Below are 27,866 nucleotides of genomic sequence, written 5' to 3' on the forward strand. Positions count from 1 at the left end.
GAGAAATGCGACACGGCGGGCAGGGGAGGGGGCGGAGCGGGGAGAGCGGCATGAGGGTGTGAAGCAGCAGGGGCCTGAGACGAGGCCGCCTTGCCTTTGATGTGGTAATGCGAGGCAAGCGGCTGGTGGCATTGTGCACGCGCTTTCACGTGCACTGGAAGAAATCGCCTGGGAATCGCCTGATCTCGGTAAGCTCTGTTTAAGCCGCAATAGATCGAGCTCCCGCTCTCAATGCGCATGCGCATTGAGATAGGTCGCTCGACCTAAAAAGGAAAGGTTGTGCTCTTTAATATACGGTGTGAGCATCTGCAGAGATCCAATAGTGACCATTGAGGCAAACATGCACGTGTAAGCTCTCCTCAGAGTGCAGCGGATGGAAAGAAAGCAGAGTCACATTAAAGAGAAAAGGAATGTTGGAAGGTTGAAGTAAAGTCAGTTTTCTTGCAGGGTTTTAGGAATATTACGGAGGCTTTTGAGATGCATGCAAACCTGTAGAAAGAAATAACATTATTTGAATCTGTTGCAATATCAATGTAGGCCATGAGAACACCACTGTGCACACACGCCAGCATCACCTGTGGGTAAATAGTATTAAAATAAATATTTCTTTTTCCTGGAAGTAAAACACAAAATATGAATGTTGCCCTTTAAATATGTGTGCTAGAGATGTGCCAGTGTGTATAACTGAAAGGCCGGTCCCAGCAGAATCCAGGTCCATGGGTAGTGTGTACAAATGCGCTGAACTGGGCCCAGAGCACGCAGAGGGCATTATTTTCGTAATCAAAGGTCTGACTATACAGTCCATTGATATGAAAGAAAGCTGAGCACGGTGAGCTTTGGGCTAGGGAGCGTGGCCAAATGGTGTTGACATGAGACACTTTAATGCACGTTTCACAAAAAAGGATGCATTTCAAAAAAGAAAATCAAGCAAACGCCTGCACCTGCAGAGTAGAGTGGGCTATTGCTCACCTCGTTTTCACTCTAGTCAAAAGTAAATTTTTTTAGGTCTTGCTCATAAACGCATTAGCGGTTTGTTGACAAACAGTCTTTTTGTATATAATACAGACTTAGGGCCCCATTAGGATGACGGGTGAATCCCCCGCCAACCCTGCAGAAATGAACCCCCCCGCCATATTAGAATGGCTGGGGGGTCCGCGGCGGATTGAAAGACCGCCCGCCGCATTTCTGCCCCGGTCGACTTGCGACCGGGTGGAAAAGGCTGCAATATGGTGGCAGTGTCTTTCAGACACCGCCCGCCATACACAATGTGCTTTTGGGAATGCCAATGCCGCCACGGAAATGTATGCGGAGTCCCCCCAGCAGTTCCATGCACAACATGGCAGGCACTGCGCTGTGCCTGCCATGATGTTCATGGAAATGCACGACATGCCTTCCTGGCATTGTGGCGGCCGGTGCTGAGTGCACCGCCCGCCACAATGCCAGGAATGCAGGATGCGCCCGCCACTGTGGCGGGCACATTCTAATGGCAGGCACGGGACCCCCGCCTTTATGGCGGGCGGTCCCTCTGTACGACCAGATGGCGGGTGGGCAAAGTCCACCCACCATCGTAATGTGCCCCTTAGGGTCTTATTATGAGTTTGGAGGGCTTCCTGTGGGACCGCAACCACGACGGTCCCAGGAAGGCCACCAATCCTGTGGTGAACCTACCCGCCGGATTACGAGTTGAATCCAGTGCAGGAGGGTGGTGTCAAGGCAGCGGTTCTGCTGTGTAGGAGAGCCTACACAGTATACTGCGCTGTGACAGTACCTACAGCATGTTCATGCACTGTGTGGCATGCACCTTGTCATGCATGCCACGTGTGCCCCACCGCATGCACCCCCATTTGTAGAATCGCCCAGGGCCCTGTAAAGGCCCCCTTACCTGCATTTCCACTACCTTTTCATTTCCAAGATGTCCATCCATGTATTTGTGTGCACCGGCACATGCCACTGCCCACTTGGAATGGTTTTTTGTTGAGAAAACATAATTCAAAGGAGGCCATTGCACGTTAATATGGCAAACCTGAGATTATCTTTAAATGACTTATTTTATAATGAAAAAAACAAGATTACCGGTGTGTGTGTGTGTGCATGCAACAACAGATTTTGGAGAAAAACAAGCAGCGGCAAAGCCAATAGGTTTCACCAATGAGGGTTACTGACTTTAGCAATGTTTGCTTTGAACATGAATTCCCCTGAGGTATAGGTATAACACGTGAAGGTTGACTTGAATCACTAGCTCTCGTTGCACTTTTAAAAAGGTCAAGGTAGGGTCATCATTCAAAGAGGGTTTGAAGTGAGCTAAAAAGTCTTGCATTGTCTGTGCCTAACTTGGCAGGTGGGGAGATGGTCAACAGGCAAGGATAAGCTTGCTGAATGCGATGCTTGTGGGTGCCTCCAGTGCCCATTCAGACCGTGGCACCTTCTTAAGAACAGTGCACCTTTCTTCCTTTCTCCTTGCCCCCTACATCAATCAGTTCCTTCTTCTTAAGGCGGGAAATAGGAGAAAATGATGGACCCTGACAGATGAAGGCAAGGCTGAGGCTTGGATACTGCACTGGTGTGGATTTGCAGGTAAAATGGGTTATATTATCGGCATGCTAGCGCTGTATTAACAACGCTTAGCGCTATGGTGATAACTATTCCAGCGATAGTGGGGATATCGCCATTTTCCATGGAACAACGCTGGTTTTCGAGCAATGTTCCATGGAAAACAGCGATATCCTAGATGATAGGGCCTGTGGTCTTAGCCACACAATCCACCCCCCATGTTAGGTATGCCTTAGTCTGGAATTTAACAGACGTTAAATTTCAGTGTTAATGCCCAGTTAGCGCAAAAATAATCAGCGCTAAACCGAACGGGTCTTCATTGTAAATACAGGGAAGCACCGTTAGCGATATTTTATAATGTAGTTGTAAGGGGCACGCATACCTTGCATCTCATTAGCAATGCGAGGCAAAGCGATAGGAAACCGGGCGCTAATGCAAGGATACACGCGCTAGCGTGTCCTTGTTTATGAAGCAATACAATTATCGCTGCTATTCGCCCGAAAACGGATGCTAAAGCGGCAATAATTTTATCACCAGCCGTTGATAATATGCCCCAAAGTGCTTCTTGACCCCTTGATGAGGCACTGAAATGCTTTGGGGATGGGGAGCTGAGGGATGGAAGAGTTTGTGTGTGATACTGACTCTGGGTCTTGTAGGTGACATGCTTGAGGACCAAGCTGTGCCCTCATCTTAGTTGTATCACTGCCCCAATGAAGGAGGCTGAAGCAAAACAAGCGAAAGATCAGACCCCACGTGCAAAGATGAGGTCATGCAGGCGGTCATGCAAGCAGTCATGTAAGCATGAAGATATCAAAGAATACCGCAGTGTAGTATTGGCGGGCAGAAAAACATGGGCAGGGCTGTGTGTTATGCGATGGTATGCTATGGTAGCTTCCAGATGTCTATTAACGCCTTAACCGCAGCACTTTTTCCGCCACGGTGCGGGCGTTCTAAAGGGTGGGTGGGGCTCCGTCGGCCATTGGCCGACGGCAGCACTAGCCAGGTAGTGCTCCCGTCGGCCAATGGCCGATGGCAGCACGGAACGGGTTAAAGGACATGTGTTTTCACATACAAAATCTCAGGATGCAATATTCCTGGGAAACAGAACAGCAAAAGCAGGAGGAAGGAACATTGAGGTTATAGGTGAGTAGTAAGAGATATGGGTGACATTAAAGTAGTGTATAGAGACAGGGAAGTGTTGTGGGTAAAACGTAAAGTGTTCGCTCCCGAGATGTTTCAGGGATGGGGTCTTCCCTGCTTTAAATGTGATTTACCGGAGAATTCCTAAATAAAACATATTTTTATAAAGTAAATAAAAAAATAGAAGCTGAAAATTGTTAATTCCTAAATCCATGACTCTGAGCTCTATCAGATTATCAGGAGACGAGGACAGTAAGATGTATTCGTAGAAGATACAACAAACGTGAAACAAAGTGTGGAGAGAGAGACATTGCAACCATCCTCACCAGTCCCCAAGGGTCCTTCAAAGGCTTATGATGGATCCGCCCGCGTCGTCCGTCCTGCTTTGTATTGCATTGATACACTCAGAACAACCCACTGACTTCATCCCATCCATAGCATCATCCGTCTCAGGCAGTATGAAAAGGCTAATCTACTGTAGCCCTGACTTAATTAAGGATAGCTCCATTTGCCCTATCTGGGAGCGAAAAGGCCTTCGATAAGTCACTTTTGACGCCACTGAATCACTTTCAGAGCGCCTCCTGGCAGGCCATATGACAGCTCATCTCTGTAATGGGGGAAAGCAAGTCCACATCAAAAAAGGCGGGAAACCTTGTGTCCTGTGGTTAACCATGGGACCACAATTTGAAAAGCTAAGGTTTTTTCTGTTAAATGAAGATGGCTGAGGGAGGGTTGTTGGAGCCCTTCGGGCACCTTAAATTATATTCCGCGAAGAGTTATTGTGACATGTAGGCCTAGCAGGCAGGCGGGCAGCTGAGTAACAATGGAATCCACCCGCTCAGTGACGGATAGACCCTTTAAGCCAACACTCATCAAACATCTATCAAACAGCGTCCTATCAATCGCTGGGCAAAGGAAGAGGCTGTGCCGCGTGAATCCCACCTCGAATGCGCGTCTAGCAGCGGATACAAACACTGCTGCCAAGGTTGGTCAAAAAAGATATCACTACTGTTATAATGCTTTTCCAATAAACATTCTCAAAGTGAAATGGGGGCCCAAAAACCTAACCATCATCATCAATTTAGTTAAAAAAAACACACAGACTCCCACAAAAGTTATTGTCAGTAAATATTACACGCAATCATCGCATAAATGCAAATTGACATTGAAAGAAAACATCATTAGAAATGGCATGAAGCATAGTAGTGTTGTCACAGTGGTGCACTGCCTCCTCTGGTTGCATTCTTATAATGCGCAATCGGAAGTAAAGACGTGGGACCACACTCGCAGTCAGTGAGCAGAGAAGCAGAGGGCAGGCAGAAAGATCTAATGGCAAATCACATAATTCAATGTAATTTGTAATAAGATTTTCTGTTGCTGCATAATGAAGACAGTTAGGGGCCCATTAGGATGTAGGGCGGATCGCCACCGCCCGAATGGCGGTGGTGATCAGCCCTACATCCTAGCCCGCCCGCCATCCATTTCCCCCCGCCATATTAGTATGGCGGGGGAACCGCCGCGGATGGGAAGACCGTCCACCGCTTTTTTGCCCTGTCAATGAGTTGACCGGGCAGAAAAGCGTTTCATATGGTGGCGGTGTCTGCTAGACACCGCCATCTATATCAGTATGCAGGCAGGAGGGAGCCGTTTTTTATGTTTGGGGGCCCGTTGCGGGCCCCCAGGATGTTGGGGATTGGGGGGCACATGGGGGTTACCTATGGTACCCCCCAGCAGTTCCATGCACAACATGCCTTCCTGGCATTGTGGCGGGCGGTGCTGAGTGCACACAGTGCACACAGTGCACATAGTGGGGGTCCCGTGGGGGCGGGGGCCCCCCAAGGGACCCCCGCCCTTATGGCGGGCAGTCCCTATTACCGTGAGGATGGCGGGCAGACAAAGTCCGCCCACCATCCTAATGTTGCCCTTAGTGTTATATACAACAACAAATACTGGCAACGAGTCTGTCTTCTGCACGAGTACTAATGATGCCTTTGCGGCGTCCTACTTTTCCAGGCTGTAGCTGGTATCTCTGCATCAGGATATGATTCTGTTGTGACTAGACCAATTCTTGGGCGGTTCTTGTCTGGTGACAACACATCAGAAGCACTGGCGCTCCACTCCATTTCACTGCATGTGAGCCAAGAAATCTGGGTCTTCGCTGTACCAGATGGATCAAGGGTTGTAGCGAAGTAGTGTGGATCAGGGAAGAGACTTGAGTACAAATGTAGGGAGTCTTGCCAAGCCTCCATTCTTCATACAATCTCCCATCTGAACCCCTTCAGTCGCAGAAGAAGTGGTGCATTGCATCCTATCACGATCAAAACACTCTTTCTTATATAAATTCATTGCAACATTTCTGAAACAAGACAAAGAAACAAAATGTAAGTCTGCATATGAAGTCCCAAAATGGTATATACACTATTAACAAACGCAACAAGATGATGGACGGAGCGCTGAAACTTTTCTAATACTCACCCCAGTCAAGAGATCTTGGTTAAATCCATTGTTTTTTTGCTCACCATGCCACCCCAGTCTGGACCCAGCCAAATCCAAATCAGTCTTGACCCTTCCCGACATAGGAACAGTCGAGCCCGAACTGGCATGTCAGGCACTCCTTGGGCCGGAAAGAAGCATCCTGGGACTGGTTTTGGGGTATTTATTTTATTTATTTATTTCGATTTATATAGCGCGTTATAACCCAGGGGTCTCTAAGCGCTTTATCAAGATCAGGGTCCAAACAACGAGTACTGTGGAGAACAACTGTTCATAAAAGAGAAAATTATAGAACACCCCATGCTTGCTGGAAAAGCACTGTTTTTAGTTTTTTTCGGAAGGCCAACAAATTAGTCTCCTTCCGTAATTCAACTGGCAGCTTATTCCAGGCTGTTGGGATCAAATATGAAAAGGCACGTCCACCTACTGTGGCCAATCTACAACGTGGTTGAATAAGAAGAGAGGCGTCAGCGGATCAAAGTGTTCGTGCGGGGCAATAGGGGATAAGGCGAGATTTCATGTACATTGGAGCCTTACCGTACAGGGCTTTGTGAACAATGCACAATCCTTTGAACATCACCCTTTGCTTAACCGGCAGCCAGTGTAATTCTTGCATAAGGGGAGATGCATGAGTATTCCTTGGTTTTTTAAAAATAAGCCTAGCAGCGTCGTTCATGACAACCTGCAGCTTATACAGGAGTTTTTGTGGCAGTCCTATATATAGCGAGTTGCCATAATCTAGCCTAGCCAGGATTGTTGCGGACACTGCTCGCCTTAGAGTGGAAAATGACAACAGAGGTGAAACTTTTCTAAGTTGTCGGAGGAGGCCAACGCAAGTCCCTACCACCGTCCTCACTTGTTTTTGCATAGACAGCCTACGGTCCACCTGGATGCCCAGACTCTTGACCACAGCAACTGGTTCCGGAGGTGACCCTAATTCTCTAGGCCAGAAATCCTCAATCCATGGGTTCCCTGCGATGGTGATTGGCAGTACCTCGGTCTTATCCGGGTTGATTTTTAATGAATTTCTGGACATCCAGTTGGCTGTATGCTTCAAGATGTTCTGCAGTCTTACGAGGCCACCCGGACCCTGGTTGAGTTGGATCACTATTTGGGTGTCATCCGCATAGTTATATACATGGCAGTCCATCTGGTTGAGCAATCTAATCAGGGGTTGTAAATAGATGTTAAAGAGTAGGGGCGACAGGGCAGACCCTTGTGGCACTCCGCAGGTGATCGCTGAAGTGGTGGAAAGAAGGTCACCAAGCTGTACTCTCTGAGATCTCCCTTCGAGGAAGGAGGAGAGCCAAGCATGTGCTATGCCCACGATGCCGAAATCCATCATCCGCGACAATAGTTGTTTATGACAGACGGTATCAAATGCCGCGGAGAGGTCTAACAGCACCAGGGCACTTGGAGTTTTCTTATCTGCCCTGTTCCTCAACTCATCCAGAATAGACAGCATAACGAGTTCCGTGCTGTGATTCGCACGGAACCCAGCTTGGTTTGGCTCACCCCTCATCAGCTAGGATTGGCTTGACATGATACAAGGTCCCACACGCTCTTCATGTCGATTAAAATCCCCAATATTAGCTGCAGGTGAACACTCCAATGGGGCTTGGACCTTACGTACCCCAAAAGGGAAGTAATTGAGAAAGAGTTCAGGGTGTTCTCCCTTTTATTAAAAAAAATGAGGATGACATCATTTCAATTTTCTTCATGTGTTCATTTATCGTTGCACAAGTTGTTCCCTTTCTGATATAGATGCAATATTCCACTTGATGTGTTAATAATCAAATGCTAGGCAGATGAGATGTGTTTCACTCCTATGACTGATGAGCCTGGGGCTTTCTCAAGGCTCAACAAATAATGGTTCAGGTTATGTCTTCTTTGGTGTGTGCAATTAGTTATATCCGGTCGTGGGTGAAATCCTTTATTGTAGTTTATCCACAAGTTGTGATGTTGGCGTGGTGCCATGGTGCCATCAGTGCCACCCTGACATCTGCAGGCTTCTACAGCATGCAGGCTTCTACAGGATTGACGTCAATGTCACAGTGACAACTGCAGGATTCTAAAATATGCAGGCTTCTACAGGATTGACGTCAATGTCACTGTGACATCTGCAGGATTCTAAAAGATGCAGGCTTCTACAGGATTGGCGTAAGTGTCACTGTGATATCCGCAGGCTTCTACACAATGCAGGCTTCTACAGGATTGACGTCAATATCACTGTGACATCTGCAGGATTCTACAGCATGCAGGCTTCTACAGGATTGACGTCAATGTCACCGTGACATCTGCAAGCTTCTAGGTCAGTGATACTCAAAGTACGGCCCGGGGGCCGCATGCGGCCCCCCTCATCCTTACATGTGGACCCTGGTTGAACAGCAGCACTAGGCTGCTGTTTACTTTACAAAGCACCCATGCTTATGAAGATATTAAATAAATGCAAAGCATTTATTTACAATTGAACTGAAGTAAAAAACAAAGAATCACAGAAGCTGTAGTGCACCACTTGTCTTTCAAAATTAAAGTGTTCTTAAAGTTATTTTGCAACAAACGTGTACCAATATAAAAAAAAGTGCCTTCAAAATTAACATTAAATTATAAAAGTGCATTGCGTTTGTTTTTTTGTAATGGGACAGTTTTCAAAGATGACTTTAGAAACAAACACATTTATGGCCAAGCCTTCCCATCCCACCGCCTACTTTCCCCCAGACAATAATGCCAATACGAAAAGCAAGATAAAACAATTGCCCAGGATCACACAGTGTCGTCAAGTGCAGAAGGTGGGATTGCTTTCAGGTGCAATTCAACGACTAGATTTACATGTCACTCCACTACGCCCACCTTACACTTCCCAAGCCCCCAACTGCCAACATACTGGAATAAGTGTGCCCCTCGGTCACACCACATATTTTCGCAATGCAGGCTTCTACAGGATTGATGTCAGTGTCACTGTGACATCTGACGGCTTCTACACCATGCAGGTATCTACAGAATTGGTGTCAGTGATACTGTGACATCTGCAGGGTTCTACCACATGCAGGCATCTACAGGATTGGCATTAGTGTCACCGTGACGTCTGCAGGCTTCTTTACCAGGCAGGCATCTTCAGGATTGGTGACAGTGTCACTGTGACATCTGCAGGCTTCTACATCATACGGGCTTACAGGATAGGCATCAGTGTCACCGTGACATCTGCAGGATTCTACGGCATGCATGCTTCTGCATAATTGGTGTCAGTGTCACCGTGACATCTACAGACTTCTACAGCATGCAGGCTTCTACAGGATGGGTGTCAGTGTCACTGTGTCATCTGCAGGCTTCTACGGCATGCAGGCTTCTACAGGATTGGCGTCAGTGTCACTGTGACATCTGCAGGCTTCTACGGCAATCAGGCTTCTACAGGATTGGTGTCAGTGTCACTGCGACATCTGCAGGCTTCTACGGCAATCAGGCTTCTACAGGATTGACGTCAATGTCACCGTGACACCTGCAGGCTTCAACATGCAGGCTTCCACAGGATTGGCATCAGTGTCACTGTGACATCTGCAGGCTTCTACGGCATGCAGATGTCTACAGGATTGGCACCAGTGTCACCACAACATCTGCAGGCTTCTACGGCAATCAGGCTTCTACAGGATTGGCACCAGTGTCACTGTGACATCTGCAGGCTTCTACGGCAATCAGGCTTCTACAGGATTGGCGTCAGTGTCACTGTGACATCTGCACGCTTCTACCGCAATCAGGCTTCTACAGGATTGACGTCAATGTCACCGTGACACCTGCAGGCTTTAACATGCAGGCTTCCACAGGATTGGTGTCAGTGATACTGTGACATCTGCAGGGTTCTACCACATGCAGGCATCTACAGGATTGGCATTAGTGTCACCGTGACGTCTGCAGGCTTCTATACCAGGCAGGCATCTTCAGGATTGGTGACAGAGTCACTGTGACATCTGCAGGCTTCTACATCATACTGGCTTACAGGATAGGCATCAGTGTCACCGTGACATCTGCAGGATTCTACGGCATGCATGCTTCTGCATAATTGGTGTCAGTGTCACCGTGACATCTACAGACTTCTACAGCATGCAGGCTTCTACAGGACGGGTGTCAGTGTCACTGTGTCATCTGCAGGCTTCTACGGCATGCAGGCTTCTACAGGATTGGCGTCAGTGTCACTGTGACATCTGCAGGCTTCTACGGCAATCAGGCTTCTACAGGATTGGCGTCAGTGTCACTGTGACATCTGCAGGCTTCTACGGCAATCAGGCTTCTACAGGATTGACGTCAATGTCACCGTGACACCTTCAGGCTTCAACATGCAGGCTTCCACAGGATTGGCATCAGTGTCACTGTGACATCTGCAGGCTTCTACGGCATGCAGATGTCTACAGGATTGGCACCAGTGTCACCACGACATCTGCAAGCTTCTATGCCATGCAGGCTTCTACAGGAATGGCATCAGTGTCACTGTGACATCTGCAGGTTTCTGTGGCATGCAGGCTTCTACAGGATGGGTGTCAGTGTCACTGTGTCATCTGCAGGCTTCTACGGCATGCAGGCTTCTACAGGATCAGCGTCAGAGTCACAGTGATCTGTGCAAGATTCTCTCTCATGCAGGCTTCTACATAATTGGCATCAGTGTCACCGTGACATCTGCAGGCTTCTACAGCATGCAGGCTTCTACAGGATTTGCGTTAGTGTCACTGTGACATATGCAGGCTCCTCCCTTATGCAGGCTTCTACAGAATTGGCGTTAGTGTCACTGTGACATGTGCAGGCTTCTAGAGTATGCAGGCTTCTACAGGATTGGCTTCAGTGTCACTGTGACATCTGCAGGTTTCTCCCTCATGCAGGCTTCTTACAGGATTGGCACCAGTGTCACTGTGATATCTGCAGGCTTCTACAGGATTGGCGTCAGCGTCACTGTGACATCTGCATGCTTCTAGAATATGCAGGCTTCAACGGCATGCATGCTTCTACAGGATTGCCATCAGTGTCACTGTGACATCTGTAGGCTTCTAGAGTATGCAGGCTTCCACAGGATTGGCATCAGTGTTATCGTGACATCTGCAGGATTCTACACCATGCAGCCATCTAAAGGATTTGTGTTAGTGTCACTGTGACATATTCAAGCTTCTACACCATGCAGGCTTCAACAAGATTTGCATTAGTGTCACTGTGACATCTGCAGGCTTCTACACCATGCAGGCTTCCACAAGATTGGCGTCAGTGTCACTGTGACATCTGCAGGCTTCTAGACCATGCAGGCTTCTACAGGATTGCTGTCAGTGTCACTGTGACATCTGCAGGCTTCTACACCATGCATCCTTCTAAAGGATTTGTGTTAGTGTCACTGTGACATCTGCAGGCTTCTACAGGATTAGTGCTAGTGTCACTGTGTTATCTTCACGCTTCTTCGGCATGCAGGCTTCTACAGGATTTGTGTTAGTGTCACTAGGACATCTGCAGGCTTCTATACCATGTAGACTTCTACAGGATTGATGTCAATGTCACTGTGACATCTGCAGGCTTCTACACCATGCAGGTGTCTACAGAATTGGCGTCAGTGTCACCATGACATCTGCAGGCTTCTACAGGATTAGTGTCAGAGTCACCATGACAACTGCAAGCTTCTGCAGGATTGTCGCCTGTGTTACCAGGACATCTGCAGGTTTCTACACCATGCAGGCGTCTACAGGAAAGGTGTCATTGTCACTGTGACATCTGCAAGATTCTACACCATGCAGGTCTGGTAATCAGAGGATGGTCATTGTTGATTAGTTTGGTGATTAATGATTATTGATTTCACCATCAACTATTCAGCTAATGGATCATTGACCTTAGGAGGTGAGTAAAATAATCGCCCAAGTTAGATAAATGTCCAAGTCCTGATTCCTGACTCCAATGCTCAGAACCTGAAGACTGGCAAAGCAGTACTGGAAGGTGATGCAAGGTGATTACTGGAGTGGTGTGAGTATCAATAGGGTTGTGAAATGTTGTTAATGTGCTAGGATGTATTTTTTGAAGTGTTGAAAATATTAAAGTTTTTTGTACTGTTGGTGAAATTTTGCTCATTTTGAATTGATGGTGTTATTGATTATATTGGTAATTTCATAGGAATTTCTTTTTTTTCTTATTGATTACATGTTTTAACTCTTCATGTTAAGTAAGGTAGTGTCTTGTTCTATGTTGTCTGAACATGCAGGTATGCACACCTGTGGAATCCCGAGAAGGAATAGCGGGTGGTAAATGGAAGCCACACTGCTCTGAGGTTACTCATCTGTTGGAATAACACTGAGAAGCTAGGTAGGGCTGGCAGTGTTAAATTAGGGACTATTTTCTGTGTAAAAGTGTGAGTGATTGATAGCAAAGAGTTCGCTGGTGAAATTTTGGTGTGATATCACCTAGAAAGGGTCACACTGAAGGAGTAGCAGGATCTTCTGAGCTTGACTGACAGCAGAAGAGTTCGCTGGTGAAACTTTGGTCTTACATAACCTAGGAAGGACAAAACTGAAGGAGTAGCAGGTTCTTCTGAGCTTGAGTGAAAGGTAAGCGGAAGGGATTTAGCTTTAGTGTTTGAAGAGTAAACGGAATTTCTTACTTTGTGAAGAATAACCGGAAAATGTTACTCACAGTGAAAATAAATCTATCCTTTATTTAGCACAACAGACAGAGTAGCAAATGTTTTTATGTTGTTACTAACAGAATTATTGATTAAGAAAACTCAGAAAAATATTGCAGGAAGATTTTGTGGAGGGTCAGTGGTAGGTGTAAAACTGACTAAAATTGAGACTGACAGCTTTGGAGAAAAGAAATTGCATGGAACTATTGAAAAAAAATGAAAATGTTTGAAGGTTTAAAGAAGCTGTTAGGAGGTAAGGTGAAAAATCCGTTTTTTATTGGTGATGCTCCTGAAGGAACACCTGTGCATTTTATGTCTACGCATTTGGGACAAAATTCATGTATGTGGGTTCACCAATGGTGCAAGATTACTGAAAAAGAGGGTGCTTTGAAGTTTCCAAAAGATGGTACTTTTGAATTGCAAATTATTGACAAATTAAGGGAAGTGTTATATGAAAAAAAGACACTAGATAAAGCTGCACAATTTGAGGCCTTAAGCATATGGGAAAAGACAGCAAGAGAGAAAGCAAGTGAGGATGAAAAGGTAAAGCACCAGACACAGGAGAAGAGAATTAGGGATGATAAATAGCTTCAAATAAATAATGATTCAGATGATGAAATAATGGATGCATTGTTAACTGAGTGTCCACCACTTTATGTGGTTCCCATGAAAAATACTGAAAATAGTGCACCAGTAAGTACTGCCGCGGCTACTGCTTCTGTTGTACAGAGAGAAAAACAGATTGAGAGAACTGTGCAGACATTTTATATTGATCCACTACCTGTTGATTCAGTACTGACAGTGACACCTCCAGTCCAAGAATTGCAAACTGCAGATGCACAGATAATGTCTAGCAAAATTATGACTGTCCCAATTAATATGGTCCCTATACAAAAGGTTCAAAGAGCTGCAGAAGGAGTGATTATGGCAGGGATTATTTCAGAAACTCAGAATTCACAGATTATTGAACAAAAACTACCCCAGACAGATCAAGCACTAAAAGGTGAGGGAAAATGGTATTTACAACATCTGCAGCCAAGGATAAAATAAATATATTTGAAAATGGGATATTTGAAACCTGATTTGAAGAAGCAGCAGTGATTAAAAAGATAGAGAACATAGGGGAACATATTGACACAGACCCTGAAAAATAGAGACAGCTTAATGTTTTAAATTCAGCACTTAAACATGAAGAAATTAACAGCCCCTGCTGTTTAAATCATGAAAATGTGAACCAGTATCAGAAAAAATAATTAATTTTCCTGAGTATGGAAACAGCTGCATGTGCATTACCTACACATAATGGACTGACAGATTTGGCTAAAAAATATGAAACTGATGGTTCAGGAAGTTTTCCATTTCAGAAAAGTTTTAGGGTACACGTGGATGATGAAGCAAATGAGAAAATGCGGGCTTCAGGAATGCATTTGCACATTGTAGAAATAAAATATATTTTCAAATGCAATAGGTTTGAGAAATTAGGAGACACATGGGCAAGAAAACATGAGAAGAAAAAGAAACCACCAGACCTAGCAAGGAAACTGGATAAGGAAAAGAAGCCACCAGATCTAGTTGAGAAAAATAATAAGCAGAATGAGGGAGAAGCTTTTGCTTACTCATTGAGAGAAAAGGTGGAAGAAATGTATGTGCATATGCCACAGGACAAAAGTGAATTTGCAGCAATTCTGAACATATTCCCACACTTGAGAGACATAATTATGCTGCGGTACCCACAAGTTGATGGATTTGTTGAAATTTTAAGAGTTGTGCATTGATTTGGAAATGATCTTTTACATTGCCATGCAGACTAAATTGTGGTTTGAATCTAAAGTTGTTGTTAAAAAGCCAGGTGAAGAGACCATGAAGAGTGTTTGCATGAATGCACCATCATTTTCTGTTGTTATGGAGAAAAACATAGATGTGATTACTTTCCTGAAGGGCAGAGTGCCAGCAAATGATGTTGATTGGGTACAGATTAAATTAACACAGGATGGAAGTAAAGGTGGTTTGGTTTGTGCAAATTCAGGTATGGATGTTGTACTGCTGGAAAATGTGCCCTTTTGCCATCTTTATAACAGCCTTGTGCATTGGAAGAAGAAAAATAACTTTAAAAATGATGCACAAAAACATGGATAAATGCAGATGCAAAATATGCCACTTAAGCAAATGCAAATGTCAGTTCAGAAACAGGTACCAATGGCAGGAATTTTTCAAGCACAGATGGTCCCACAAAATATGGAAAATGCTAAAATTAATTTAAATAAGTTGCCCAGAGCAAATGTGAATAATTTCCAGAGACAAAATCAGAACCCAGTTCAACAGGTTGCTGTGTTTGAAAATGAGATGTTTATCCCTCACAATTCTGAATTTACCAAGTCCATTGTGAAGGCAGTGGAAGGTCCAGATTTAATTGCAGGAGTTTTAAACAAAGAAATTACAAACCCAGTTTTAGAAGAATGTGCACCAAAATTAGGCCCACTTGAGGAAAATTGCAAAACTGTTGTATTTGACTCAGGCCTAGCACGAAAACAATTGTTTTGCAAATTAAACAGCACAGATTACTGGACACCAGATAATGTTTATTTTCAGATTCCTGATGAGGATGTAAATTTTAAAATGGCCCAACAAGAGACAGCTGTAGCATTATTTTCAGAAAAGACAGTTGAAAAATTACCTTCTGATTTTGAAAAAGTAATAAACACAGAAATAAGAGAGTTCACAGAGAAGGATGCCAGATTAATCAAATGTGCAGAACATGTTTTATTAAAATTAGAACCAAATGACATGTATTCAGGAACACCATCAGTTGCAGGAATTTTACCAATAAAAGGATTTTTGATGGAATTGATTGGAAGTTTGTGTAACTTTCTGATCACAGATTCACAGAAAATAAAAGAATAGTGAAGGAGATCAAAAGCATATTTTTTCCATGTTGTCCTGTGGTACCGAATCCAGCCAATATATTTTTTCCCATTCCATGTGCTGAAGAATGGCTTACTTTTATTGATTTTTGCCAAGTTCATGTCGCAGTGCCATTGCATGAGAATAGTCAGGAGTACTGTCAAAAAGAAAATGATTGTCTGGGACACAAAATTGGAAAGGGAGGCAGAAAGGTGTCACCAGAGAGAGTGGAAATAATTTCCAAGAAAAGTCCACCTCAAATCCAGAAAGATGTCAGGAAATCTTTGGGAATGGTTAGCTGCTGTAGAGAGTGGTTATTAAACCTTTCCCTAGTGGCTAAACCTTTACTGAGGCTGACACACAAGGGTGTGTCTGATCCGCTTCCATTGGACAACAATTGCACAAAAGCATTCCTAGAGTTGAAAGAGAAAAAATGTTGCGCTCCAGCACTAGGAATGAACGTTTATTTGAAAGAAAATACACCAATTTGCAGTGCGAGGGAGGGCTGCGCTCTCTCATTGCCTATTCAAAAAGATGAATGTTTTCAAGGGTCTGTAATGTATTTCCCAATGACCTTCGACCCTAATTTCACAGAAATGTCAGCAAATGAATTGGTTTGTGATGAAAATTAAAATGAGTGCCTAAATATCATGAAAATATGCATAAAGCCAAATTCAGACTTTAAGGATGAACGTCTGAGTCAGCCCACCATTGTCCATTTTGTAGATAGCCCATGTTTGAAAGGTAACATTGACACATTAAGAGCAGCACATGCTGTGCTCCTTATGCATTATGTTGTCAAAGCTTCATGGCTTTCAGTAGCTACCCCAGCCCAAAATTCGAAATTGATTGCTCTTACCATAACATGCAGTATATCTGCTCAAATGAGAGTCACTGTTGTCATGGGAGAGAGAAATGCTAATTCAGTTGCACAAAATTGTGTTCTGTTAGCATGTACATTCTATGGAATCTTCACAGTTGAATTAAGAGAGGCTAAAGAAAATGTTTCAGCAGCAGAACAACGGGGTTGTATCAGATCTATTTTTGAGAAAAATGACAACTGCACAGTGGCAAATGTGTTATTGCAAAGTCTGATGCCCAGGTATAGATTACCAGTTTCTCTGAAATCAGATCATAATGTGGTCTCAAAGATAAAGAGTGCAGAACAACAGATTGGACAAGTAATAGATTGCAGCTATCTGCCTGAAGTGTCAAGCATAATAAAGCAACACAATGGCAGCACAGAGTTACCTTTTGCAAAAGACTGTTTTTCAGCATCACCAAAGTGGCTTGAAAATACATATGCAAATGCACTTGTGGAAAACACCGATGAGAACATTAGCCATTGCTGTGTAGGTCTGGTTGATGTACAGTGTGCAGTTTCTCACCAGATTGCAGCTGCTACACAAGATCTGCATAATGGATGGTGCAACAACTTTGATCTGAGAGATGCTGTGGTGAAACATCTGAATCTGATCAAAGTGAAAATAAGAGTGAAAGGCCTTGGTTGAAACAGTGCAAAGGATTGACGGTGCTCTGTCAGAGTTTCTCAGCACCTAAGTTGTCTAATTTGCATGGAAAAAAAGGTACAGAATGCCACACTGTATGAGCCATACTGATGGCAAGCTGATGACAAAGAGCAAAGAAATGCTGAAACTGTCCTGCTGAATTCCTTTTATTATTTTAGTTACTTATTTTAAAGAAGACTAACGTTTCCTAGAAGCTACTTACAGAACTCTGCACTTAAACATTTGAGCTTGGCTATATATGATCTGATTACAGACCAAATTTGTGTTTTCCTTAGAAATAGAAGTAACATTGTTATATGCTCAGCTTATGCAATTAAAGAAAATAAAAACAAAAATTCACTTTTGAAATTAAATATGTATAATGAATTAAAAATAATTTGCTTATGATTTGAATCATCAGAAGAGTGGATTGATGGAGCAGATTTTATCTGGAGTCAGGCATTGTTTTATTTTTGTGCATCAGACAGACTGCATTTAAAATTGACACACATATTTTGGTGCAAGTTAAAAACATGGCACATGAAAATATGAAAGTAAGGCCTAGTCAGTCTGAAATGCTTGTGCTAAATTAACATGTGTTTTTGCAGTGTAGAGAAAAATTTGTGATAAGTGGCCTTTTTAGCTTTGAAGATTAATAGAATGTGTTTCTCTCTTCCCAGCTCATCCCTTGTAATCTAAATTCACTATTCCTGTCTTAAAAGACTTTAGCTTGTTGCATATTTTGATAAACATTTTTGCTTTAAAACACCTCTTTTTATAATGTTTTTGAATTAACAAATGCACCAAACACTACACATGGGGCATGAAAAGCTATCTAAAACATTAAAGCATGAGTATGAATGAACTGTGTGCGCTTTTAAAATGTACACTAAATGCATAATAATGTTATGTTGCACATTGCACATTTATTTTGTATGTTTATTTATTTTATTTATTTATTTGCGAGTTTTTATAGCGCTATGAATAGACTCCCGAAGGAGTATCTCCGCGCTGTTGGCAACCAGTAACGCAACTGACAAAGGAGCATTTTAATTAAGAAGAGAGTACTGTAAGGTTCCGAGTCCAGCAAATAAACAACTAAACTGAGCCAAACAGAAAGGTTTTCAGACATTTTCTGAATTGGAGGTGGTTATGACACTGTCTTAGTGAAAGTGGGAGGGAGTTCCAAAGATTAGGACCTACTACAGACAAGGCCCTACCACCTAGTCTGGATTTGGTTATCCTAGGAACATTTAGTAACAGCTGGTCACTGGATCTGAGGGATCGAATAGGGGCATAAGGAACAAACTTGCTGGCTAGATACTCTGGTCCCAATTGATTAAGTCCCTTATGGATAACGCAGCAGGTCTTGAACTTCACACGTTGGCGTATTGGTAGCCAGTGTAGTTTTTGAAGTAATGGTTTGGAGGGGGATCTAGGAGGTACATTTAACACCAGCCTAGCTGCGGTATTTTGCACCACCTGTAGACGGTCTAGAACCTCCTCATTTGCACCTGCCAGAAGACCGTTACAATAATCAAGTCTGCTAATGACCAGAGCTTGAACTAAGGTTTTCCTATGGGAGTCCGGTAGAAAAGGAAAAATCCTGCGGAGCAGACCAATCGCATGGAAACAGGATCCCACAGTGATGTTAACATTATGCTTCATGGTCAGCTCCGGCTCCAATGTGACTCCCAAATTCTTGATTACTGTTTTGGGCTCAGGAACTGGGCCCAAGTCTGAAGGCCACCAGTCGGGGGACCATTGAATCCTAGCCTCCCCGAAGAGCATCACCTCCGTCTTTCCAACGTTACATTGAAGGAGGTTGGAGGACATCCACCTAGCAACTGCCTTCATCCCATCGGAAAAAGATTGTATTATTTCCGGGGAGAGATGTTTAAAAGGGAAGAGCAGCTGCGTGTCGTCAGCGTAGGACACTGGATAGAACCCAAAAGCTCTAGTAACATCTGCCAGGGGAGCCACATAGGTATTAAATAAAGTCGGGCTCAAGCAAGAGCCCTGTGGTACTCCCTTGGTGATGTTAACCTCTTCCGACCTAAACTCACCCATGCTGACAGATTGGGTGCGGTTGGAGAGGAAGCTCTTGATCCAGTCCAGTGCCCTGCCGCCGATTCCACTCCTGGACAGTCGTTCGATCAGAATGGTGTGGGAAATCGTATCGAATGCTGCCGATAAGTCTAGCAGCACCAGGACAACAGAGTAGCCCCTGTCCTGGTACAGCCGCAGATCGTCCGTTACCGACAGCAAGGCCGTTTCTGTGCTGAATTTTGGCCTAAAGCCTGACTGTGATCGGTCAAGGCTACCAGACTGTTCCAAGTAGGTGGATAGGTGCTTGTTGGTGTGTTTTTCAATAATTTTCCCTAAGAATGGTAGGAGGGAGATAGGCCTCAGGTTAGACATGTTGGTCCAAGGAACAGATGAATTCTTCCTAATAGGTCTAACTAGGGCTTTTTTCCAGCACTGTGGGACAACTCCAGATGTAAGTGAGAGGTTCACCAGTTTCTGAACATCAGGGCCTAGTGTACTCCCTAGTGGGCCCATAAGTCTGGCTGGAAGCAAGTCCGCGGGACTTCCACTTTTGATGTCCGTAAACAGTCTCTCAACCTCTGCTAACGATATCTCAGGGAAATCATTGAAAGAATAGATGTTAGTAAATACAGTCTGTACCAGAGTAGGGTTATCCTGGCTACTTATGCCAGAACTATATGCCTCTATTTTATTGTAGATGGCATCGATTTTGTCAGTGAAGAAGCAGGAGATGCTGTCACAAAGCTGTTGTGAGGCCATGTCTGCACTTTCACACGCTTTGGGTTTCAGAAATGTTGTAACAATCTGATAAAGAGTTTTTGAGTCATTGCCGGCTGCTTCTAACTGGGCAGTGACATGGTTTTTCCGTGCAGATCTTATGGCTTTATGATAAGTACTAAGATTTGTTTTGTATTTGATTTTGTCTTCCTCCAAGGAGGTTTTTCTCCAAGTTTTCTCCGCCTTTCTAACTAAGCGTTTGAGATTACGCAGTTCCTCTGAGTACCAGACCTCTTGCTTCCTGGCTAGACTAATTTTAAAAGTCTTCATCGGGGCAATTTGTTGTACCACGGCAGTGACTGCAGAATCCCAAGTAGAGAGGGCAGTATTAATGTCATCTGTACAGAGAATAGGGGGAGAGAGATATTTCTGCGCAAAATCAGTGTTGGTTATTTTGTGCCACTGTCTGCGTTTAGGAGGAATTTGTATGTGGGAGATAGATCGGTAGTCATTTATCGGCATAGAGAACTCAAGTACAAAGTGGTCTGTCCAAGGATATTGTTTGGGTGCACAACATTTAATACCCGGGAAGTTGGATATTATCAGGTCCAGGGTGTGTCCTGCCAGATGTGTAGGTCCATGGTTACATTGCTTTAATTTACACAAATATTAGAAAACTCTGCTTGAAACTAATAGCTTGGCTAGGTAAACATTTATAAGGGGTATCAGTATAAGGGCGGGAAACATAATGGGTTGATTTACATGAAATTAATATTCTCTTTTGTGTCTGTTTTATTTTTGGGGCCTAAGAAAACATGGCTGCCTGTGAATCCAGCAAGGCTATGACTTGCATTAAAGAGAAGAGAGCATGCGCAGACTGTGATAGCTTTCTTCAAACCACGAAGGAGTCAAGGCCACTTTGAACATTCTTGTGATTGTGCCAATGTACCAGTTAGCTAAAGCATCCTTCTAGCCTGTGCTGTGACAGGAAGGAAGAGGAAAAGATAGAAACATTTTTCCTAGCAAATGTTGCTAAACATATAAAATGTATTCATAATTTGCGCTTCTTTTGTTAAAACTGGTATAGTCAGGAATTTAGAATGAAGTCAGGATAGTGAGACCTCATGCCATCTTCTAGGCTCATTAGGCTTTAGGGGAGAGTGTGAGCTCTTGAGAGAAGGAACATATTAGAGCAGACATTCTATGGGCTAGGTACGAGAAATGTCGCGGGAGAGCTTGGGTTGAAATTGCTTCAGAGGAGAGTCAGGAGGGGAGGGTTTCCCTTACTCGTGTTTTTTTTAGAGAGTTCTTGCACATCATATTTTGGCACTGCAGGACACATTCCTTTGAGGTCTGTGAAGGGCGGGCTGCTTGCTCTTTTTGACACAGAGAGAGATGCAGAGAGTAGCAACAGATAGAAAGGCTTTTTAGATTTAGATGCTAAAACTTTAAGTTTATGCATTGACTAATTAATTAGGTCTGAAAAGATGTGTTTGTCTTATGCATTTATTTCACTTTATGGGGGATTTTTGCAAACTATTCAATTATTGATTAGCCATGCAAGACTCTTTTTCTTAGAAACTCTTTAAGAGTTTTGACTGATATTTTGCGCCATATTTTCTTTTCTACGTGTGATGCTTATATGCAGACTGTAATATGTTCTGTATTAATGCTATTTTTCCTGTTTTCCTAATTCTGTAACCTGATTGAGATTTTACTAATGAATAAAGGGTCAGAAAAAACTTAACTTTTGATTAGAAAATAAAAACCCTTTAAATACTCGTCAACTCTCTTCATTGGCTTAAAATAATAATTGCATTTTTTGACTGTTCATGTTTATTTAAAGTCTCCTGAAGGTAATACATGGTGTCAAGGGCCCAACACCTTTTCAGCGGTAGAGGTAGCATGAGGTTTTGGTATTGAAAAATTACCAGAAGAAATTACAGCTCCATCACAGGTGTCTTCAGGAAAGGTGTCAGTGTCACCATGACATCTGCAGGTTTCTACAGCATGCAGGCTTCTACAGGATTGGTGTCAGCGTCACCATGACATCTGCAAGCTTCTACAGGATCGGTGTCAGTGTTACCAGGACATCTACAAGATTCTACAACATACAGGCTTCCACAGGATCGGCGTCAGTGTCGCTGAGAAATCTGCAGGTTTCTAGAGTATGTAGGCTTCTACAGGGATTGCCGGCAGGGGAATTTGATTTAGAACAATTTACAGAAATCGAATTTGATTGTCTCTTATATTAGTGAATTCGACCCAATTCAATTGGTATCTGAAAGCAGTTTCAATTCGTTACACCTCTGTAACAGAGAATAATGATACCACACTATTATGAAAAAGAGAACAGCAACACGGGGAATCTTTTTTATCAAAAAGTTATTATTTTCTTATTGTACAAAATTTATCAGGGTACATATCAATCATGACAGTTAATCAAAAATGTATTCAGATGAAAAAGGAGTAAAACAATTTCTCTTGTAGTACATCAGAATAGAAAGTCCAAATCACACTAAATAATACAATGACTTCTGCAAGCTTCTACGGCATGCAAGCTTCTGCAGGATTGGTATCAGTGTTACCAGGTCATCTGCAAGATTCTATACTATACAGGTTTCTACAGGATCAGTGTCAGTGTCATTGTGACATCTTCAGGCTTCTCTGGCATGCAGGTGTCTACAGGAAAGGTGTCAGTGTCATTCTGACATTTGCAAGATTCTACACCATACAGGCTTCTACAGGACTGGCGTCAGTGTCACATAGCACTGACATACCACAGGGCTGCAGTTTTGAAGTGTTGCAACTATCACTCTGGGTACTTCTTGACACATGCTCGTTCGTTCAGTGCATGTAGGCGTCTACCTGAGGTGTACAGAAGGGTGTCACCTGTGTGAGAGAAATGTGCCAATGGTACCTGGGGACATGTACTCTGTGGCTACATGAGACATGCATTGCACACGTTGGTGTATTGATCCTGAGCAATAGGCAGGATGACACATACATGACTGCACTCTACTCGATTTGCATCTCAGCACCTTTGAAAATGAGTGACTACTCTTCTCTGACACCTTTGAAGTGGGAAAAAGGCTCAGTTAGTTTACATAAACACATTGACATAAGTACTCCACATAAAGTAACAGCAGATATGTGGCCTAGCGACCAGAGCTGTTACCTTTGGAACTGGGTAACCAGGTTTAACTCCTGACGTCAGCACAACACCCTGTGATCCTGGGCATATCATTTCATATCCTTGTGCCTTAAAAATGCAAAATGTCCTCTAGTGCTCATGTAAAGTCAAAGTTTGTGCAATTTAACATCTGCCAAAAAGGGGAAACATCCTTTACAACGCAACTTTTACAACGCACTACCATTACGACGCAACTTTTACAACGCAAGTCATTACAACGAATTGCGCTGGAGGGCGCTCTAGGATAGGGAATCGTTTAATTACTATCCAGCACCTTCCCTACTATCCACGGGGACTGGAGTTGGAATAGTAAATTAAACTATTCACTATCCAGCGCCCCCCAACGCAAGTCGTTGTAACGACTTGCGTTGTAAAACCTGCATCAATCAATCAATCACAAAATGTGAATTGCGTGCTACTCACCCGTGAGGGTCTCAAGGCGCTGCGTCGTAATGGCATGCATTGTAAAAGCATGCGTTGTAACGTCATACATCCGCCAAAAAGTTGAGTGTTAGGTGCCTCTTGGAATGCCAAGGAGAGAGAACAATGGCGGCCACCAAGAGTGATCTAAAAGAAATGAAATTCGTGGTTTGTTTTGTTATATTTTATTACGGGCCATTCTACGCCAAAAAGTATGTAACAGAGAAGGTGCCATTTAATTACAACTGCAGAGCCACTACCCCCCACTCTGTAATAAACACATGTATGTGCATATACATAAACATGCACCAATAACATAAAAATATAAGTTCACTGTGCATCCCATGTGGAGGGCGGTGCACACCGCTGGCAATGTTCTCCAACCTGCTGTGAGCACTGCAGACTCACACACGCCCCTCTGCAGGGAGCTGCTGGCACCGCCAGTTTTCCCCACACACTGGCAGCGTTCACTTCTCGAACCCAAGGAGAGAAATGCCCTCTTTCGATCTGCAGCTCGGAGATCCATGTTACCTCGGGCGGTACACGGAGCCATCAGAACACCAGCCATGTGCCTTTCATTGAGGCTGCACAGGGCGCCCTGCAGCTCTGTCAACATCAGGACCACGCGCACAGAGGAGTGACGAAAGACAACATCACGGTACAAAAGGGGGTGGTGATGGACGGAGCATCTGCACCAATCAAACACTCACACCCAGTCAACAGATCTGGGTTTAATCCATCACCGTTCTTTAGCCCACTCAGCCACCCCAGTTCAGACATGGCCATATGCAAATCAGTCTGGCCCTGTGCCTCATGGGAACAGTCCAGCCCGAACTGCCAAGCTATGCCTTCCCTGGACCGGAAACAAGCTTCCTAGGACCGGTTTCTGGCATTACAGCCGTCTACAGCCAGGCTTGCTTGAATCCAGTGGCAAAGTGAGCAAGGGACTCACGTCTGAGCATACCCTGCCAACTTATGGCGAACAAAGCGGTACAAAAGTGGGTGGTGATGGACGGAGCATCTGAACCAATCAAATGCTCACACCCAGTCAACAGACAACATCACAGCCCGTCCAGGAGTGCTAGACACTGAAGCCGGAAAGCGTACAGAGGGAACTCATCTGCGGTCTTCAAGGCGCTACATTAGTGCCACGGCGCAGTACGTACAAGCACGGTACTGCCCGAGAGGGGATGCAAAGCAATTACCACCAATAAAAACTCCCTGGAGAAAACCAACCTCGCCAGACAAAGGTCTGGCGAGGTGAACAAGAAGAGGGGGCACTATATTGGGATGTCTCCAATTTTAATGATTGATCACAGGAAAGCAAACCAATGCCCTCCCTCTTTCAACAGTGATTGTTTATATCCTTTGTCATGATGCGTGTTTAGTAATTCTTTTGACCCTAAACATTTAGGAAGATTCCCAATGCATTTGTGTTCACTATGTGCAGGATTTGAAGAAGTATAAACTGAAGACGACCAGTTATTTAACCAATAGGTAGCTCTTTCCTCTTGCGTGGGTCTGTTGGCACCGGGAAACCTCTGGGTAGCTGTGTGCCTTAGAAATTTAATAATAATAATAATAATCCATTAGTTATTTTTAACGTCAGTGTTTACGTTCACTCTTCCAGTGACCGACCATTACAAAGCTGCGCTTTGGATACAATATCTTCAAGCATTTTACACGCTTTCCTTAAAAAAAAAATGTACATTAAGAATGTAAAAAGCTAGCAAAATAAAAAAAATAGGAGAAATGCATGCACATGTTTGCTCAATAGGCAATCTGTGGTAAAACGTGTGCAGAGCTAAATGCTGACTGAGTGCCACATGTCAGAGTACTAGGCGCAGTCACCCAGCATCATTGGAATAGGGTCTTTATTGTTGAACGGCATTAATAACAATAAAACGAGGGATAAAGTACCCCTGCCATACATTATAAGGATATTGCAAGTCATCGAGGAGTTCCATAACAAATTGAAGAAAAGCCGAAAGCAGATTATGGAACTCTGAGGGGACTAGCAATACCCTTAACATGTACGCCAGGGAGGTACTTTATCCCATATAATACGTGGTCACATCATTGCCTTTCCCACAAACCTCTTAAAACCTTGGTGGATAGGTATTTCATAGGAGAGAGCGAGCATGTTTGCAAACATCAAGAATAAAAATAAAACCTCTAGTGAAAACTTAAAGAAATAAAAAATCTGTTAGATGCTGCAAACAGATATTAAAAACATTCCAATAAGTCATTAAGAAAAAAAGCTGCAGTACCTGTGGAATGTGTAGAAAGATGCAGGAAGACTTTTACTTTTCTATAAGTAGTGCAAAAATAAATATATTCTCTCTGCTTGTCATTATAAGCTATAAAAAAAGAAAGAAAAGCAGTGTTCCATTTTCTTTGCTTTAAACAGGTGCTTCAGTTATACTCCATGATCTGACCTGCCTTTCACCTCAGCAGCTGACTTTGACAGTATGCATTTCGACATCAGACCTCGAGTGTAATAGCCTTATAATTGTCCAGTTCTGACGTCTTTTCTTTATAATTGGCGACTTATTGTGTCACAAGTCGCTGATTATAAGAACATTAGTGACCGTTGTTATACCTGGATTACAGAATCTCATGTGTTATAAACAGATAATAGTAACCCTTTATACACAAGGAGGTAATGATACCAGGCATGAGCTCTTTGTTTGGGCACTACCTTGATGACAGTGTTATGATCATTATAGGCTTCCAAAGAATTGGATAAACAGACTTGAAAGGCTCTGAAATCAGCTGTGAATATGTTCCTGAAGATTGACCACAGCAAACCAGCTGCGAAAGTACTCCTTTGGTGCCTATTGGGCACAGTGATTTGCCCATTAGACCTACTGGTGCAAAGGCCTAATAGCTGGTTTCACACTGCATCCCTATCAGGAAACGCCCCTCCACACCTGATTCTGCAACGCCCTCACATGCTGCAGAAGCATGCTGGCCATTCTCCGGGAGTGATAGACCGTGAGCAATAGAACACCACGGATCACAATGTTTTAAAGGCATCATTTGTCTGAGGTAGTTTCTCCATGTATCATAATAGGAGAATGTTAGCTAGTGGTTTTCACATCATTCTGCAGGACTCCAATGACCTGTTGCTTACCCATTTTCTATTTTCTATTTTTGCTTTTTCCTTTTTTCTCTTGGCACAGCTCAACTCTCTGTGGGCGGGTTGCTCTTTTGGCCTCCCCAATTTCTTGTAGCATCTATTTTCTGGGTGTCCCGGTAAGCCACAGAAGGAGCAACAATGTTTGAACTTACATGCTGTGCCCCGGGTGCACTAATTCTTGTTGAACTGCCAGCAGGCCAGTTTTTTATCTCCCGCCTGTCCCCCCGAAAGGGCTGACTGGTCTTGTTTGCGGGTATATTGTTGAGTAAAATACTGAGTGCCATATGTTAATTTCGCACTGGTCCCACGCTATCTCTGGGTGAACTGCCTTCATTTGCCTGAATTTACTGTCGTATTGGAGCCAACCTGTCCCTGGGAATTCTGACGCTGCCCTATGAATCAAGGATATGTAACTGATTAATTGGGCTGCCACTGCAGGGTACCTTTCTACCATAATAGCCGCGTAGATTGCGAACCCCGTAATCCAGTTCTTGATCTACCAATCTTCCCATGCCTTCTTCTGTTTATACTCCCCTTCCTTTCCAGCCCTTGTTTTCCCCGGGACCACCCCTGCGTTTATGGGATCAAACACATCTATATACTCTCCCTTGAATATCTTCTCCTTGATCTCCAATGGTACGTGCCATGTGATCCCGGCCAAGGGGGATAACGCCATGGATGCCGACCCATAGATTACTGGGCTGTATGCTAGTGCTGGTTGCCCCGTGACCGGTAGCCCTCTCAGCCATAGGATAAGCCATTGTGGGGACCGCTGAACCTGCTGCGCTATTACTGTGCACTTGCCCTTGCAACGTTGCCGCTAGCACCACTGGGGATTGAGCCACACCCCCTGACTGAACCCACACTTGCGCTATACCACTGCCTTGATGTGCGACCACAGGTGGAGTGGTTTGCGGGGCGATATGCGTCTGGGGCGCCGCAACGGTTGAGACTGATACCCCCTCCCCCCGACTGCGAGACATTGTTCGTTGTATTGGGTCCCCCAGCCAGGCCCATGGAAGGAACGTTCGTCGATTGCGCTGTGTCAGACCCCAAGACTGTGTGTGTCTATCACCCCTGCCTCACCTGAGGAAGTGGCCTGAGAGTCCCCCGCTCTGT

This window comes from Lissotriton helveticus, chromosome 10 (genome assembly GCF_964261635.1).
Source record: "Lissotriton helveticus chromosome 10, aLisHel1.1, whole genome shotgun sequence".
In the NCBI taxonomy this organism is placed as follows: Eukaryota; Metazoa; Chordata; class Amphibia; order Caudata; family Salamandridae; genus Lissotriton; species Lissotriton helveticus.